The 16,503-nt window shown below is 41.3% G+C and overlaps 1 pseudogene; it reads right to left on the reverse strand.

Moving 5' to 3' along the window:
* Positions 1-322: 322 nt before the first annotated feature.
* On the reverse strand, positions 323-11,094 carry LOC149427689 (up-regulator of cell proliferation-like; annotated as a pseudogene).
* Between the last annotated feature and the right edge of the window lie 5,409 nt (positions 11,095-16,503).

The following is a 16,503-nucleotide window of genomic DNA, read 5'->3' on the forward strand; positions in this document are numbered from 1 at the left end:
AAATGGCAGTGCTCACTCACTGTTGTACTGTAAGCATGCAGGAGCAGCATTGTCACCCTAGAGCAGGAAATGTGTGAACCCTAATGCAGCCACTACTTCCAAGGACTGGTAAGCTGCAATATATTACATTTTGTTTAGGTTTAGATACACTTTAAATATTAAACAGAATCTAAGTGTTAAAAAGTTTTGCAGAATAACAGTATGCGCCTATACATGTGGCTGGAAATGACACAAAAGAAACAGTTTTGTTTCATCGTGTAAAACAGAGTGTCTGTCTATTCCTTCACAATTATTAAAAGGATTAGAAATGGATATTATGGGGTTAATTGACATTGAACACTTTCTTTAGACTGTCAAGAGCTTGAGCTCTGGTGATTTTCTCCCAGTCTTCTGGAAGTTTAGCTGGATTTGCATTGTATTCTTCTGCAAATTGTTTATTAAACTCTACGAATATATATTTCCAGTAGTCAGAGGACTCAATGCTGGGGTCAGGCTGGATGGCCCAGTCTGGGAAATATGTACGATACTCTTTGTATGGGTGAGCTTTCCAGTCTGTGTGAGAACATTGAAACGTTGTGTCAGATACAACCAGTGTGGAACAAATGTCTTTCCCCAAAACCTCATCATACACCCTTCTCCATGTTCCCAGTCCTTTGGATTTATGGATAGATGCAAAGTGCTCTTTGTGGTCACCACCTCCGGCCTCACAAGGGACACCACAGAATGGACATTGCTTTCCACATCCAACCACCTTCCTGAACAATTCACACTGAGGCTTTAATGTTACTTTGGAAAGTACAGACTCGATATCCAAAGATCTCAGTTCTGTTTCGATTTGTTGCTCTGTTGTCAGGAATGGATTCAGCACTGGTGGTGGGACTCTCCTGCCGTGTGGGCTGCAGTACCAGAGCTGACCAGCGGGTGCTCTCAGCACTGGTGGTGGGACTCTCCTGCCGTGTGGGCTGCAGTACCAGAGCTGACCAGCGGGTGCTCTCAGCACTGGTGGTGGGACTCTCCTGCCGTGTGGGCTGCAGTACCAGAGCTGACCAGCGGGTGCTCTTAGCAGCCAGAAGCTCACAATCAGCCAAACCTGGGGCTGATTACAGAAAGGTGTATATAAGGCATGACCAGGCCTGTGCTCTGGGCCTTGGTGTATGTTTCCCCATGAGCCCCTGTATCCTGTTCCTAGTTCCTGTGAGAAGATACCTTGTTGCCGACCCTGCCTGATCCTGATTCCTGTTGACCGTCTCCTGTTCTGACTACTGGCTCATCCCTGACTATCCTTCTGCCTGATCCTCTGTACTGCGCTGTCTGTGAGTTACTGAACCCGGCTTGTGACCTTGACCATTCTCTGCCTGCTCCTTTGATACCTTGCTGCCCGCACGTTGCTGACTTGGCCCGTCTGACCACGCTCACTACTCTGCCATCCATCCATCCTGCACGGATCCAGCCGTACCTGCACATACCTCTGGCGGATCCCTCTATCACTAGCAGGTGTACTCAGGGGCCGCGACCTGGTTCCTGTCTGCTCCAAGTCCATCCCCACCATCAGGGGCCCTGGTGAATAGCAGACTGGGACTTAGACTCCGCGCCCTGGGGAATCCTGTCCTGAGGACCGCTAGAGGTACCACCAGGCAGTCGTTACAGAACCCTACGGCCGGCCTGACCATTCCACCTCTCCAGCCCTGACTACGCCTGTGTTCCTGCACCTACTAAGATTAGTGGAAGGTTAGTTTGCTCACTGTGCGTATATATATATATATATATCTGGGTGGCTAATAATAACCTGTATTATACTATACCTGAAACCTGCGTTTCCCTGTGTCAGTCCGCACCTTTCTGGTCATTCCTTGATTCCTGACATCTGTCTCTGTGAGGAAGTGTTGAATGTCAGATGAAAACTGCCCAACAGCAGCCGTGTTATGGAAAACGATCACTTTCATCTCATTCTGTGATATTACCAGTTCTTTTTGCAACATTTCACAGACAGTTTCTAAAAAGGATGATATATTGGGACTTTTTAAACATGCTTTATCTTCAAGTACAGTTTGAATTTCTAACATTATAGAGGACAGAATATTTTTCCATACATTTTCCAAGCTTGTTGAGCTCTTGTATTTTTTAGAGATATGACTTAATATCCATGAAGCTGAGAATTTCTCATATGAACAAATGTATTTTACATATTTTTGAAATGACATTTCTTCAAATAATTTCTCCAGGAGGTTACACTGAAAAAAACTTCTGCTGCTGAAGATGATATTGTCTGAGCCATTTAGGATGTCATCCACTATCTTTTCTCCAAGATGTTTGAAGACATAGTCACTAATTGCTGGTTTGAGACATCGTTCACAGAACTGTCTGGCTCTGTTCTGGCTTTCATCTTTCTCTTGAAATATGCTGAGAAATGTTGATAAATATTGGGGTTTTAGGCTCTCCAGACAGGCAATTGGGTCATTATTTTTGATAAATGTGTCATGCATCTTTTGAAACATTTGGGCAGCATTTCCAAGAATGATAAGTTTGATGTCTAGCTCAAATTCTCCTGAAAATCGCAGATTGCTACTTTTAAGTTGTTCATTGATCATGTGTAGTAATTCTTGGCAGTGAGTGTTGTCATAATCCTCTGAGGTATCAGCTTTTTCTTTTACATGCAGTTCACATTTATTTATTAGTGAGACAGCAAAATTATTTATCTTTTCAGATGTTTCACATTGTACTCCAAGTGTGTTCTTAAAACGACCGAACCAAGAGCGATCAATATACTTTTCATCCATTTTAAAAGTATGTTGTCTATGGTTTCTTAGATCAATTACATTCTTTAATTTTTCATTTACAGCAGATCCTTTACTGCTAAGGTCATTGCTCAAATTCAATAAAATTTCTTCATCAACATTACGTCTAACTAATTTCTTTATTTGTAAATCTCTCAGTGTTTTCTCCCACATGAACTCAAATTCCTGTTGTATTTCCTTATCCTTTAGTTTTGAGTTCTTCTTCTTTCTTTTTTTCAGAAGGTCACAGATTTTTTCTTCTATTAACTTCTGATATTGATTCTGGATCTTCTGGATCCCAAACTTTCCATTCTGGATAGAGATTGCCTCGCTATATTTTTTTAAAGCATTTCTTTCTAGATCTTTTCTTAGGAACTGCACACTCTTTCTAAAATCTTCCCGATATCGTTCTATAAGATGAACATTCCCAGACTTACTATCATAATATATTTCTAGCAAACCCAGCATTTTGCTTTCCTCCTCACACATCAGGCATTGAAGATCTCTCCTGTACTCTTCATAATATTTTCTATCCAGACACTCAGGTGACTGGTTTTTTACAATGTTTTCTCTTCTGATGACAAAGTTGTAGACTTTTTTTGAAAATTCCCATTCCCACAGAAAAAACTGCATAGACAATTTATTATAAGCTTCAGCTACCAGACTGTTACGGAAACTAAAGATGAATTTTTCATGTTTCACTGCTTTCCACAAGCTTTCTATCCATGTGATAAAGTCACCAATGTTGCAAGGTGCATTCTGAGTTTTCATGAATTTAAACAAATGCTGCTTTAGCTTATGCACATTCTCACTGTAGCCAGAGTTCACGGGGGCCATTGGGGGGACCCCCTGCCACAGTCCAGGAATGTACCAGCTGTTTTTATCCAGATTGTAATTCAACACATCATTGAAGGATGTGATTCCACTTTTATTCTCCATTGTTGCAGCTGCTTTTGTAATTTCATCCAGCTGTTCCAAAAGCTTTTTCCTGTCTCTCATGTTTTTGTCATGAGCAGACAAATCACTCACATTTTGGTGTACAAACTGGCAGTTGGGTTTCTTCCCAACTTCTTTCATCCTAAGAAAAGAATGGACAACAATCTGTAAAATATCCTTCATTTCTGTGGTGTTTTCCATGGCCATATTGACAATTGTGATGTCACTTAACCCAACCACTAGTGTGGCCAGTTCATTGTCATGTTCATAGCTGCCCTCTAAAGAGGCCAACTCTGGAGCTTTTAGCCCCTCAGTGTCAATTACCAGGATGAATTGACAGCCCAGTTCCTTCTGAAGGCTCTCTTTCACATTAAGAAGAGTCATGAAGGCTCCTCGTGTGCATCGTCCACTGGCCACCGGGAACTGCAGACCAAACATGGTGTTCAGCAGGGTGGACTTCCCTGTACTCTGCACTCCCAACACTGTGATTACTGTAAGTTTACTTTTCCTTCCTGTCTTGATATCCAGCTCAGTCAGGACATCTGTTATCCATTTCAGGGGGATATTGGAGGCATCTCCATCTATAAGCTCCAACGGGAACCCATCCAGTAGGAGATCAGCAGCAATTCCTGGAAGCCCTGTAAACTGTGCTCTGTTTGCTTCCATCAATTTTTCTTTAACCATAGAACATTCAGCCTCATAAAACTGTCCTAACTCACGAATGAAGTGCTCAATTCCTAAAGAGCTGTCTGAGATTTTTTGGTCTAACTGCTTGAGTTTCTTAGGATTATCTGATCTACTTCTTTCTTTGTATTCCATCTGCAAGGAAGACATATTCCTCCTAGCAATCAAATCAAGTTCTAATTTCATCCATTTCAGAAAATACTGTTTCTCCACCTGAGAGAGTGGTGATTGCAGTAATAAACAATCTCATAGGATCCGTCAAATCATGCTGGTGTTGCTTCTGATGCAGTGAAATACGTTCCTGTTTCAGCTGAGAACGATATTCTTCTATACCCATTTCGCCCTGTTTTGTCATTCTGCAAAGTTCTTTTTCTACTTTGGACAATTGTTTCCACAGATCCCCCTGAAGTTGCAGCATTTCTTTTTTAAAAGCTTCCACATCTTCAGTTCTAGAAGTAATATTACATGCATATGCTCTTGCTTTCTGACATTCAGGGAAGTTCTCATCTACATCAATTTGGAGTCCATGTGTTTGTATTTTCATACTCTCCAGTGCCAGCTTTGGAGGCTCATTTCTTAACAAGCGTCTGATGAGATCTTGGATCTTTTCCACAAATTCGGCATCATTTGAATTGTTCCTTCTACCTATAATTTGATCTGTGCTAAGTTGTAATGTTTCCATTAAATGATTGAAAAATGTTTTCATTTTCAAGTGCATATTTTTGTCTGATTCTGGAGAAATAATGAAGTAATACTGGTTGTTAGAGTTTTGAAGGGTTGATAACAGTCTGGATTCCCTCTCTGAAATATTTGTAATGAATATAAACACAGCTGATGAGATTCTAGTCAGAAACGTGAACTGTTCCCAATTGGCCTTCAGATCTCCACGTAGGTTCGTCACCATGATGGGCTCTGGGAAAACATCAGAATCCCCACAAGGAAAATACCAGGACATTTCCACAAGGCCATCGGATATTTTCCTTTGAATGTTCCCTCCTTCCATATCATGGTGGATAAAGAAGTCGTGATGTTGCTGAGCTGGATTTAGAATCTGGTTAAGAATTTTAGATTTGGACAATTTATTTTCCCCTAATATGACAAAAGAGAAGATCGGCATTGAAATATTAGCTACATTTTCTTCACTGAACCCTTTAGTATCAACTAAGGACTGGGGTCTCCATTTCTTTACAATGCCTCTTATTGCCCACAACATGAGCGTGCAGTGTGACTCATTACCAGCAGGGGGGAGCAAAAGAGGGACAGCAAACTGACACATGGACAATTTGATGACAATCTCTTGTTGTAATAAACTGTCTGAACAATGGAAGAGAACACACAGGACATCCAGGGGGTGAACTGTACTTGATGTATCAATTTCAGCATTAAACATATCAAAAACATCATTATTTACTGGAGTAACAGAATTTTTCTTGAGTTTGGTATTTCTGGAGAGCCTTCGTAAAGCCATGAGGTTCCTTAAGAAGTGCCATGGAATATCCTTTATATTTTGAGGTTGATCTTCTGTCAGGATCTCGGACCCAACGCTCAGGATATCACTCAAAGTCACTTTTGTAGTCAAGTGATTTTTCATATCCAGCTGTTCCACCATTTCCTGGAAAGCCTTTTTCTTGGCTGTAGGTAGAAAGGAAACATATATTTCAACAAAACCCTTTCAAAAAATTTAATGATTTTGAAATCAGCCTTTTTAAAACGATAGCTGACAAATTTTTAAGACTTTAATATTTATATTACCGTTTAACGGAAGCATTGTAGGCAGGAATAAAACATGGGAAATTCCTGTGCAGACTTGTTAATAAAGCTGCCATCTCCTGGACTGTCATCCTTGCTCTTTTATTATTAATGGTTATTTTATTATTAATGGTTATCTGACATGGAATTAGCACATGAATGCATATAAAGGAAGGATGATGATGACAGATACAATACAGCAGGTAAAATAAGTATGGAACACATTACTTTTTTCTCAGTAAATATATTTTTAAAGGTGCTATTGACATGAAATTTTCACCACATGTCAGTAACAAACCATGCAATCCATACATACAAAGAAACCAAAACAAATAAATTCAAAAATTAAGTTATGTGTAATAAAATGGAATGACACAGGGAAAAAGTATTGAACACACTAACTGAAATGTATTTAATACTTAGTAAAAATTCCTTTGTTGGTAATGACAGCTTCAAGACGCCTCCTGTATGGAGAAACTAGTTACATGCATTGCTCAGGTGTGATTTTGGCCCATTCTTCCATACAAACAGTCTTCAAATCTTGAAGGTTCAGTGGGCATCTTCTATGAACTCCGATCTTTAGTTCTTTCCATAGATTTTCTATTGGATTTAAGTCAGGTGATTGGCTGGGACATTCTAGCAGCTTGATTTTCTTTCTTTGAAACCAATTGCTGGCTTTGTGTTTTGAGATCATTCTCTTGCTGAAATGTCCACCATTGTTTCATCTTCATCATCGTGGTAGATGGCAGCAGATTTTTATCAAGAATGTCTTGGTATTTTTCCATTCATCCTTCCTTCAAGGATATGAGGTTTGTCAGTACCATATGCTAAAAAACAGCTCCACACCGTGATGTTCCCACTGTCATGCTTTACTGCTGGTATAGTGTTTTTGGGGTGATGTGCAGTGCCATTTGACCTCCAAACATGGTGTGTATTATGGCATCCAAAGAGTTAAATTTTGGTCTCCTCTGACCAGACTATACTCTCCCAGTATTTCATAGGCTTGTCTAAATGTTGTGCGTCAAACTTTAAATGAACTGCAACATGCTTTTTCTTCAGCAATGGAGTCTTGAGTGATGAGCGTGAATACAGGCCATGGTGGCTGAGTGCATTGTTACAGTTGTACCTCCTAATTCCAGGTCTTTCTGAAGCTCTCCACAAGTGGCCCTTTGCTCTTGGACAGCTCTTCTGAAAATTCTTTTCACTTCTTTGTCAGAAATCTTGCGAGAAGCACCTGGTCGTGGCCAGTTTATGGTGAAATGATGCTCTTTTCATTTCCGGATTATAGCCCCAACAGTGCTCACTGGAACATTCAGAAGTTTGGAAATCCTTCTGTAACCAATGCCATCAGTATGTTTTGCAGCAATAAGGTTGTGAAGGTCTTGAGCTCTTTGCTTTTACCCATCATGAGATGTTTCTTGTGTGATAGCGTGATAATTCTGTCTATCCATTCAGTTGTATCTGACCCTTGGCGATTACATGGACCATCACTCGTAAGTGACTTTTTCCATCAATTCTCATAGCAATTATTTTTACAGGGTACGTTGCCAGGTCTTTCCCCAACCCCTACCATGCAGGAGATCCTGCATGGCCAAGGATGAAACTAGGGCAATTTAGACAGGATGCAATTAACCTACCAGCATGTCTTTGGAGTGTGGGAGGAAACCAGAGTACCCCGAAGGAAACCCATGCAAGCACAGGGAGAACATGCAAACTCCATGCAGGAGGCACCATGGTTGGGAACTGAACCCATGAACCATTTACTGCAAGGCAGACGTGCTAACCACTAAGCCACTGTGCCGCCCATCTTGATAATTAGCAAGGAAAAAATGTCACCAGCACACTGAGGATCACCAATATGGGTCCAAAGGTTTTAATAAACGATCACATAGTTACAGCAAGGCAACGTTTCGGAGTCTTGCAGGACCCCTTCATCAGGCATGTGACCATGCGGCCTTGCTGTAACTATGTGATCGTTTATTAAAACCTTTGGACCCATATTGGTGATCCTCAGTGTGCTGGTGACATTTTTCCTGGCTGATTTTGTTCGGTTCCAGCCGACAGTCACTTCAGCACCCACTTATACACACCGCCATTTTTAACGCTGGAACGTGTTCGTTTGGATTGTACACTTGCATCTTGATAATTAGACACCTTTAAATAGTTGAGACTGAAACAGCTGATATTAATTTGCACTGACAAAGGGCAGGATTGCTGTCTAATTACTGATAGATTTTAGCTGGTGTCTTGGCTTTCCATGCCTTTTTGCACCTCCCTTTCTTCATGTGTTCAATACTTTTTCCCTCTGCCATTCCATTTTATTACACATAACTTAATTTCTGAACTTATTTGTGTTGGTTTCTTTGTATGTATGGAATGCATGGATTGTTACCGACATGTGGTGAAAATATAATGTGAATAGCACCTTTAGAAATATATTTACTGAGAAAAATGGTGACGTGTTTAATACTTATTTTACCCGCTGTATATAGAATAGATTCATAGCTAAAGGAGGGTAACAGAGGCTGCAGTTCTGCCAAATAAATGCCCTACTGGATTTTAGTTCTAATATTTGATCCAATTAGGTCTCTCCTTCCTGTAAGCCTACTTAGTTACTTCCTCTTTCTTCGATCTCTCCCCGACCTGCAGGCTAGGCCATGGACAGTGCTAGATCATGAGACCTGGGGCACATGTTCCAGGTCTTCGGATAGTTTTCAATCAGTGCTGGGCAGAATGATCTCCCACCTGATGGTGTCTGGATAGTAATTTTTAAATATGGATATCTCCACTGAGCAAAATTGCAAAGGGGAATCTCACCACTAACTATCAACATAAGATGGATTTCACCGCTGACCACTAGGGTATGGGGACCCTTCTCCACTGACCATCAATGCAACAGGGCATTTCATCACTGACCACCAATGTAAGGGGTCATTTCTCCTCTAAGCACAAATGCAAGGGGGAACTTCACCACTGGACACCATCAAAAGGGGGCACTTTTCCACTGACCACCAATGTAAGGGGGTACTTCTCTGCTGAGCCTAAACATAAGGTACACTTAATTACTGCCACCAATGTAAGCTTGCTTCTCCTCTGAGTATCAATATAAGGGGGAACTTTGACAGTGAGCACCAAAATAAGAGGCAAATCCCCACTGATCACCAATGGAAAATTGGTACTTCACCAGTGACCATCCATGTGTGGAACACTATACCAAGTTTGATCCCTTGTGATGCCCACAGTGCTAGAATTTTAGTGAAATATCCATGTGGTTTTGTGGAGACTTCACAAGGGGGTAAGTGAAAAGGTTAAAAAAAAGTGAGGCATTGTAAATAAAACAAAAAATCAGATCAAGAATGTTGGTAAAATTTTTATCCTAGTAAATAATAAATAACAGTCATGGCCAAAAATATTGGCACCCCTGCATTTCTGTCAGATAATGCACGACTTTGTCCAGAAAATTGGTGCAATTACAATTTTTTTTTACATTCTCATGTTTATTTATATTGTTTGTACTATATTTGTTTGGCACCAAAAGTGGAACACCAAAACCCAAATCTGACACATTTGTGCAAAACCCCTAAAATGGACTGAACAAAATTATTGGCACCCTCAATTTAATATTTGGTAGCACACCCCTTGGAAAAAATAACTGAAATCAATGGCTTCCTGGAACCATCAATGAGTTTCTTCCACCTCTCTACTAGAATTTTGAAATACTCTTCTTTCTCTAACTGCTCCAGGTCTCTGAGATTGGAAGGGTTCCTTTTCCCAACTGCTGTTCTGAGATCTCTCCACAGGAGCTCTATGGGATTGAGATCTGGACTCATTGATGGCCAGTTCAGTCCTCTCCAGCGCTTTGTCTGGTACCATTTCTGGGTGCTTTTTGACATGTGATTGGGGTCCTCCAGGGCCTCCTACCATAGTGTCCCTTTTCATTCAGATGGTGATGTATAGTGCGAGCCGACACAGTTGTACCCTGTGCCTGAAGGTCAGCTAGAATTTGTCTGGAAGTTGATTGAGGTTCTTTTTCCACCATTCGGACAATCCTTTGTTGCAATATTTGATCAGTTTTTCTCTTCGTCCATGTCCAGGAAGATTAGCTACAGTGCCATGGGCTGTAAACTTTTTGATAATGTTGTGCAGAGTGGACACAGGACCATTAAGATCTCTGGAGATTGACTTGTAACCTTGAGATTGTCTATGCTTTTCCACAATTTTGTTCTCAAATCAAATCTCTCTTCTCCCTGCTCCATATGGCTGAGTCAGTTTTTCCCCATTTTAACTGGTTGCCGTTCTGATTTTTATATTGTCAGCACCTGTTAACTGGTACAGGTGAGTTTAATTACAACAGGAGCATCACAAACTTGAACTGCAATTATTTCTTACAGTGAGAACGCACCAATTATTTTGTCCAGACCATTTTTGGGGTTTTGCGTGGAATGTATCAGATTTGGCTTTTTGTTTCTCCACTTTTTTTGCGTCTTGCCGATACAAACAAAAAAAATACACATGAGAATGTTTAAACATTTGTAATTGCAACAATTTTCTGGGAAAAGTTGTGCATTATCTGGCAGAAATGCAGGGGTGCCAATATTTTTGGCCATGACTGAATGTGTTATGGTGACCATCAATGTGCTACAGGAATATACTCACCTTCTGGAAGATGCTGAGATAAATTAGACAACGCTGGGAACCTGAGAATCATGTTATTGAAATGATCTAGGAGTTTCTCTGATGCCGATTCTCCCTTCTGGAGAATAATATCAATCATCTTTTCAGTTCTCCCAATGGGATCCTCATCATACTGGAGATCCATGTATTCTTCCAGAGATAAGAGATGGAGGGAGTCCAACTCATCACACAATCCATCCACATCCTCTTCAAATATTTCTATTAATTTATCTCTCAGAGGTGCTATAGTCTGTGACATTTCATTGGGAGATGACATGTTGTTTTTGTTCACTGTCTGAAAATATATAGACAAAAACATATCAATATATAAAGATTACTACATGTAAAATAAAGTTTGTATACATATAGTAAAATCACAGTTATAAAACAGTTGCAGTTAACTTGCAGAGACATTAGTTTGCATTAGTTTTCATGCACGCTTCAATGAATTTTATACACGTTGCAGATTGCTGTGCAGAAAAAACTGCAAGTGATACTAGTGTTGTGATGTGAACAGGGCACATAGAGAACAATTGATTTCATTGTGCCCTTGCAGAACACATTCAGAAAAATGGATTTCTCTGCACCATGGTGTGAACAAACCCTTAAAGATCATGTTCAGCAGAAACCAAAAAAAATGTTCCCAGCACACTTGCCAGTTAGAAACAGAAAATTACACTGCGTTACTTTTTGTTAAAAATGTGATCATAAGCTATAACACCTACAGAGTGTGCTGGGAGTTATGGTGGAGGGAGGAGTGCATGGGCCTATCTAAGAGGAAATTATCTCTAACAAACTTGGTGTGGCCTTCAGATGAGCACAACAACAGTGCGTAGAGAGCTTCATGGAATGGGTTTCCATGGCCGAGCAGCTGCATCCAAGCCTTCCATCACCAAGTGCAATGCAAAGCATCAGATGCAGTGGTGTAAAGCACGCCACCACTGGACTCTAAAATAATGGAGATGTGTTTCTTTGAGTGACCAATCCCGCTTCTCTGTTAATCTGATGGACGTGTCTGGTATTGGCGGTTGCCAGGAGAACGGCACTTGCCTGACTGCATTGTGCCAAATGTAAAGTTTGCAGGAGGGGGGGATTATGGTGTGGGGTTGTTTTTCAGGGGTTGGACTTGGCCCCCTAGTTTCAGTGAAGGGAACTCTTCATAGCATACCAAGACATTTTGGACAATTTCCTTTGTGGGAAGAGTTTGGGGATGGCCCCTTCCTGTTCCAACATAACTGCGCACCAGTGCACAAAGCAAGGTCCATAAAGACATGGAGGAGCCAGTTTGGGGTGGAGGAACTTGACTGGCCTGCACAGAGTCCTGACCTCAACCCCATAGAACACCTTTGGGATGGCTTAGAGCGGAGAATGTGAGCCAGGCCTTGTCATCAGTGCCTGACCTCACAAATGCGTGAAGAATGGTCAAATCTTCCCATAAAAACCCCCCTAAACCTTGTGGACGGCCTTCCCAGAAGAGTTGAAGCTGTTATAGCTGCAAAGGGCGGGGCCAACTCAATATTGGACCCTACAGACTAAGACTGGGAGGCCATTAACATTCATCTGTGTGTAAAGGTAGGCCAACCAATACTCTTGGCAATATAATGTATGTAGGCAAGAGAATAAGGAAATTGAAATGATGGGCCTTGAAGCATGCACTTTTGGGATTAACATGGAAGAAATCCTGATTGCTTAAAATTTTTAGTGGTACCGGATATAAAGTTGGGCCAAAGAAAGGGTGATCTGGATAAACTGCTGCTAAAAGCGGAAGCCAGGTAGATTGTTCGACTAGGTATGAAAGCCCTGTATGGACTAAATGAGGGATTCACATTCCTACCATTTGTACATGAGTAAAAGTATGAATTGTTATATGTTAATTTGATATCTTCCTCTCTGCTCTATGCTTTACATTAACATAAATAATTGGCAATAAAATGTACAAATATTATAATTGGGGGTCCTCCTGCGCTGCTATACAAGTCTATACGGGAGCAGCTAGCATCCAAACATCCCCTCAAGATGGATATAAAGAATATTGACACTATGATGCAGTGCTACATATACAGCTGGCTGGTGGATATAACCACCCTATATAATGGATAATAGTAAGTAACATATAAACCATACAATACAATTTTCTATATATGGTGTTAGATCTAATCGGATCTGATTCGGTGATACACAAGTGATCAGTGCAGAGTAAGAGGTTCTATAGAACCTGTATAGGTGGTATAAATTTCCTTCCCGTCTAGGGATTGATTATAGCAGAAATGAATGTGATTACAATCACAATGAATCCCTATACAGGCATACAAACTACCACATAGGTGATACGTACTATGATCCGTGTTAAAACAAACCACAATAACACATAAAAGTCCATATGAAACTTTCAAACTGCTGCATGGTCACTCCAGCCATGCGTTTTCATGCGTGCTCCTGTGCTTGATGAGAAAGTGAAGTGAGAATCCTACACAGCAGGCATGCATGCATAAAATGTACATAAGATGATGGCGGTAGACACACTATATATTATAAAAAAATTTTGTTCACACTGGTATTTTATCAGAGAGTGTGGGGGTGTTTTAATTTAATGATGTAATTGTGGTGGAGAGGTATAGACAAGATTAAGGTACTGAAACAAGAATTTGTTAGAGGTTGTTACCTTAGATAGGCCTATAGAATCCACCCACCACCATAACTCCCCACACACTCTGTAGCCGGGGCGGACTGACAACCCATGGGGCCCCCGGGCAAAAGGGGATCATGGGGCCCCTATGTCCTTGCCCACACTCAAAAAAACCTATACAAAAAGGTACGAGGGGCATTTCATGGGGCCCCCTACTGACCCCGGGCCCTCGGGCAGTGCCCGAGTGCTTGAATGGTCAGTCCGTCCCTGCTCTGTAGGTGTTATACAGTAGCTCATGGTCACATATTTGCTAAGTTTTTGAATTTTTAATGTATTAATAAATAAAAAAAATTACAATTTTGGGCCCACAAAGTGAAAAGCACATTAATCTTGTGTTAAATGTTCAGAGGCTTTAGAACATATATATGAAAGCTGTAGGTGTTATACAGTAGCTCATGGTCACATATTTGCTAAGTTTTTGAATTTTTAATGTATTAATAAATAAAAAAAATTACAATTTTGGGCCCACAAAGTGAAAAGCACATTAATCTTGTGTTAAATGTTCAGAGGCTTTAGAACATATATATGAAAGCTGCGTACCCGCGCCTAGGCCTCTCTGTAAAATGCAGTCCTAACTCTAATTTTTCAAAGGTTTCAAATTAGAGCATATATAGCAATGGATAAATTAAATTTGCTAAAATGGAGACTCAGAACTTAGCTTAGGACCGCACTATACAGAGGAACCTTGATGAGGTACTGCGTCTTCCACATAAACCTATTTGCCAATATTGTGCAACTAGAGCCTCTGTTTTTAACAAAAATTGTAGACAATGTATGTATAAAAACCTGAAAAGTCCCCTCGCTGCTCCTAATTCCTTAAGTCAAAAATAAAGATTTTTTTTAACCTAAATAAATGAGCAGCTGCCACTAGAATGTGTAGTCACCCCACAATAATTAAGAACAAACATGAAGTAATAAAAATAAAATAAAACTGCCAAGAATAAATCCCAAAATATTCAGCATACTGAATACGAGTGCATAAATCCTGTTTGTGTCATATAGTGCATAGAAACAAAGGGGGTTATTTACTAAAACTGGAAAGCGCCAAATCTGGTGCCGCTCTGCATAGAATCAGCTTCCAGGATTTATTGTCAAAGCTTAATTGAACAAGCTGAAGTTAGCAGCTGACCGGCTACCAGGGCTGTTGTTAAAAACCACGGGGCCCCAAAAAGCCAATCTGACAGGGCCCCTCCCCCCTAAAAAAAAAAACACAGTTTACTATACTACAGTTATGAATGAACACAGTGTTCATTCAGGAAAGGAAGGGGCTGGTAAATGTGACATGTTTACTGGACCCTTCCCCTACTCTCCATCTTGAAGGATCCTATTGTGTGCTTGCAGCTGACAGTGGAAAGGAGAGGATGGAAGCAGCAGCACTGTGGGGGCACACAGGGGTGCCTGGGCAGCAGGGGGAAACGTATGTTGCACAGGGAGGGTGATTAATGCGGCAGGGGGGGCAATTACTGGAACCGATTCCCTGCATGGCTTTCTCTTCAGCAGCTAAAAGCCAGTGGGAGGCAGAGGAGAAGAAGCCAAATTTCAGCTGCTAAGGAGCATGTCATACAGGGGATCGGTTCCAGTAATTGCCCTCCTTCCCCGCTGTGGCGTTGCCCTTCCTGCCCACATCCAATTCACCCAGCTGCCTGGGCTCTGTACAGGAGGACTGGTGGTACCCCCTTATCCACGGCCCTACGGCTACCATGCAGAGCTGCACTAGATTTTGCACTCTCCAGTTTTAGTAAATAAACCCTAAAGTGTCCTCATGAAACTAAAATCAGTCCCAGTGCATATCTTCCGATTTACAGCAACTATCCATGTGCAAAAGCACATCTTCACCCAAAATGAAGTGATCCACAATCCTCTGACAATCCACACAGCACCACATGCCCTTTTCGATATGCTCTCACCTCCTCTGATGCACTTCACTTTTTTACAAAAAAAAAGAGGTCTGCTATAGCTTTAAGAAGTAAAACTCTCCAGCAATCTCCACACCCAAGAGGATAATAAAATATATAGTAAGCGCTCATCTACAATGTAAAGCAGCTGAACATTAAAGGAAAACATATAAAAGTCCCATAATTCATAAATAAAAGAAATGCAGCGCTCTTAAAAAAATAATGATAAACACAGTCCGGTGAGAACGGTGCTCCTTGATTCCCAGTGCAAATGGTAGAAATTCACACTAACCAGAACGCGCATAAGTAATACGCATGTGTATATATATATCCTGAAGACTCCCCTCTCCTCTCAGGTCTGGTCAGGGAAATAGCTGGGAAGTATGGAAATCCTACGCCCTCATGTGGTGAAAAAGTGGTCCAGCAGGTCAGAGCAGTATCAATCTGGATAAGCCTCCAAAGGAGCTGACACAGGGATCACCAGGGCTGCAAGGATGGAAGAAGCTCCTCACAGGAGACATAGGGAAGCACTCATAGTGTAGTAGGTAAAACTTTTATTCCAGAAAACACAGGTGCGTAATGAGTATCACATAGCCAAGTATGAACAAACACACTGACCCTTTAAGAAGTCAAGATGGCCGCCGGGCCTCCTCGTGGCACCGACGGCTTAGTGTCAACGGTGTCTTGGGTTCCAGCTGACGCGTTTCGTGCGCACGCACTTCTTCAGAGGCTTATCCAGATTGATACTGCTCTGACCTGCTGGACCACTTTCTCACCACATGAGGGCGTAGGATCTCCATCTTTCCCAGCTATTTCCCTGACCAGACCTGAGAGGAGAGGGGATCTTCAGGATATATATATACACATGCGTATTACCCATGCGCGTTCTGGTTAGTGTGAATTTCTACCATTTGCACTGGGAATCAAGGAGCACTAATCTCCACACCCAATTTCAAATGCCTTGTCTCATACACTCAGATCAGCATTTGTGAATAAAGAAAAGTTTTCCACTCACATGTGTCGCAAAAGCGCGAATCAGAGATGGACGCGGTTCAACCATTTTGGTTTCAACTTCCATCTTGGCGAAGGGACTAACCATCCTGAA

The sequence above is a fragment of the Staurois parvus genome, unplaced genomic scaffold (genome assembly GCF_062004578.1).
Source record: "Staurois parvus isolate SC_StPar_1 unplaced genomic scaffold, SC_StPar_1.0 ptg003577l, whole genome shotgun sequence".
NCBI lineage: Eukaryota > Metazoa > Chordata > Amphibia > Anura > Ranidae > Staurois > Staurois parvus.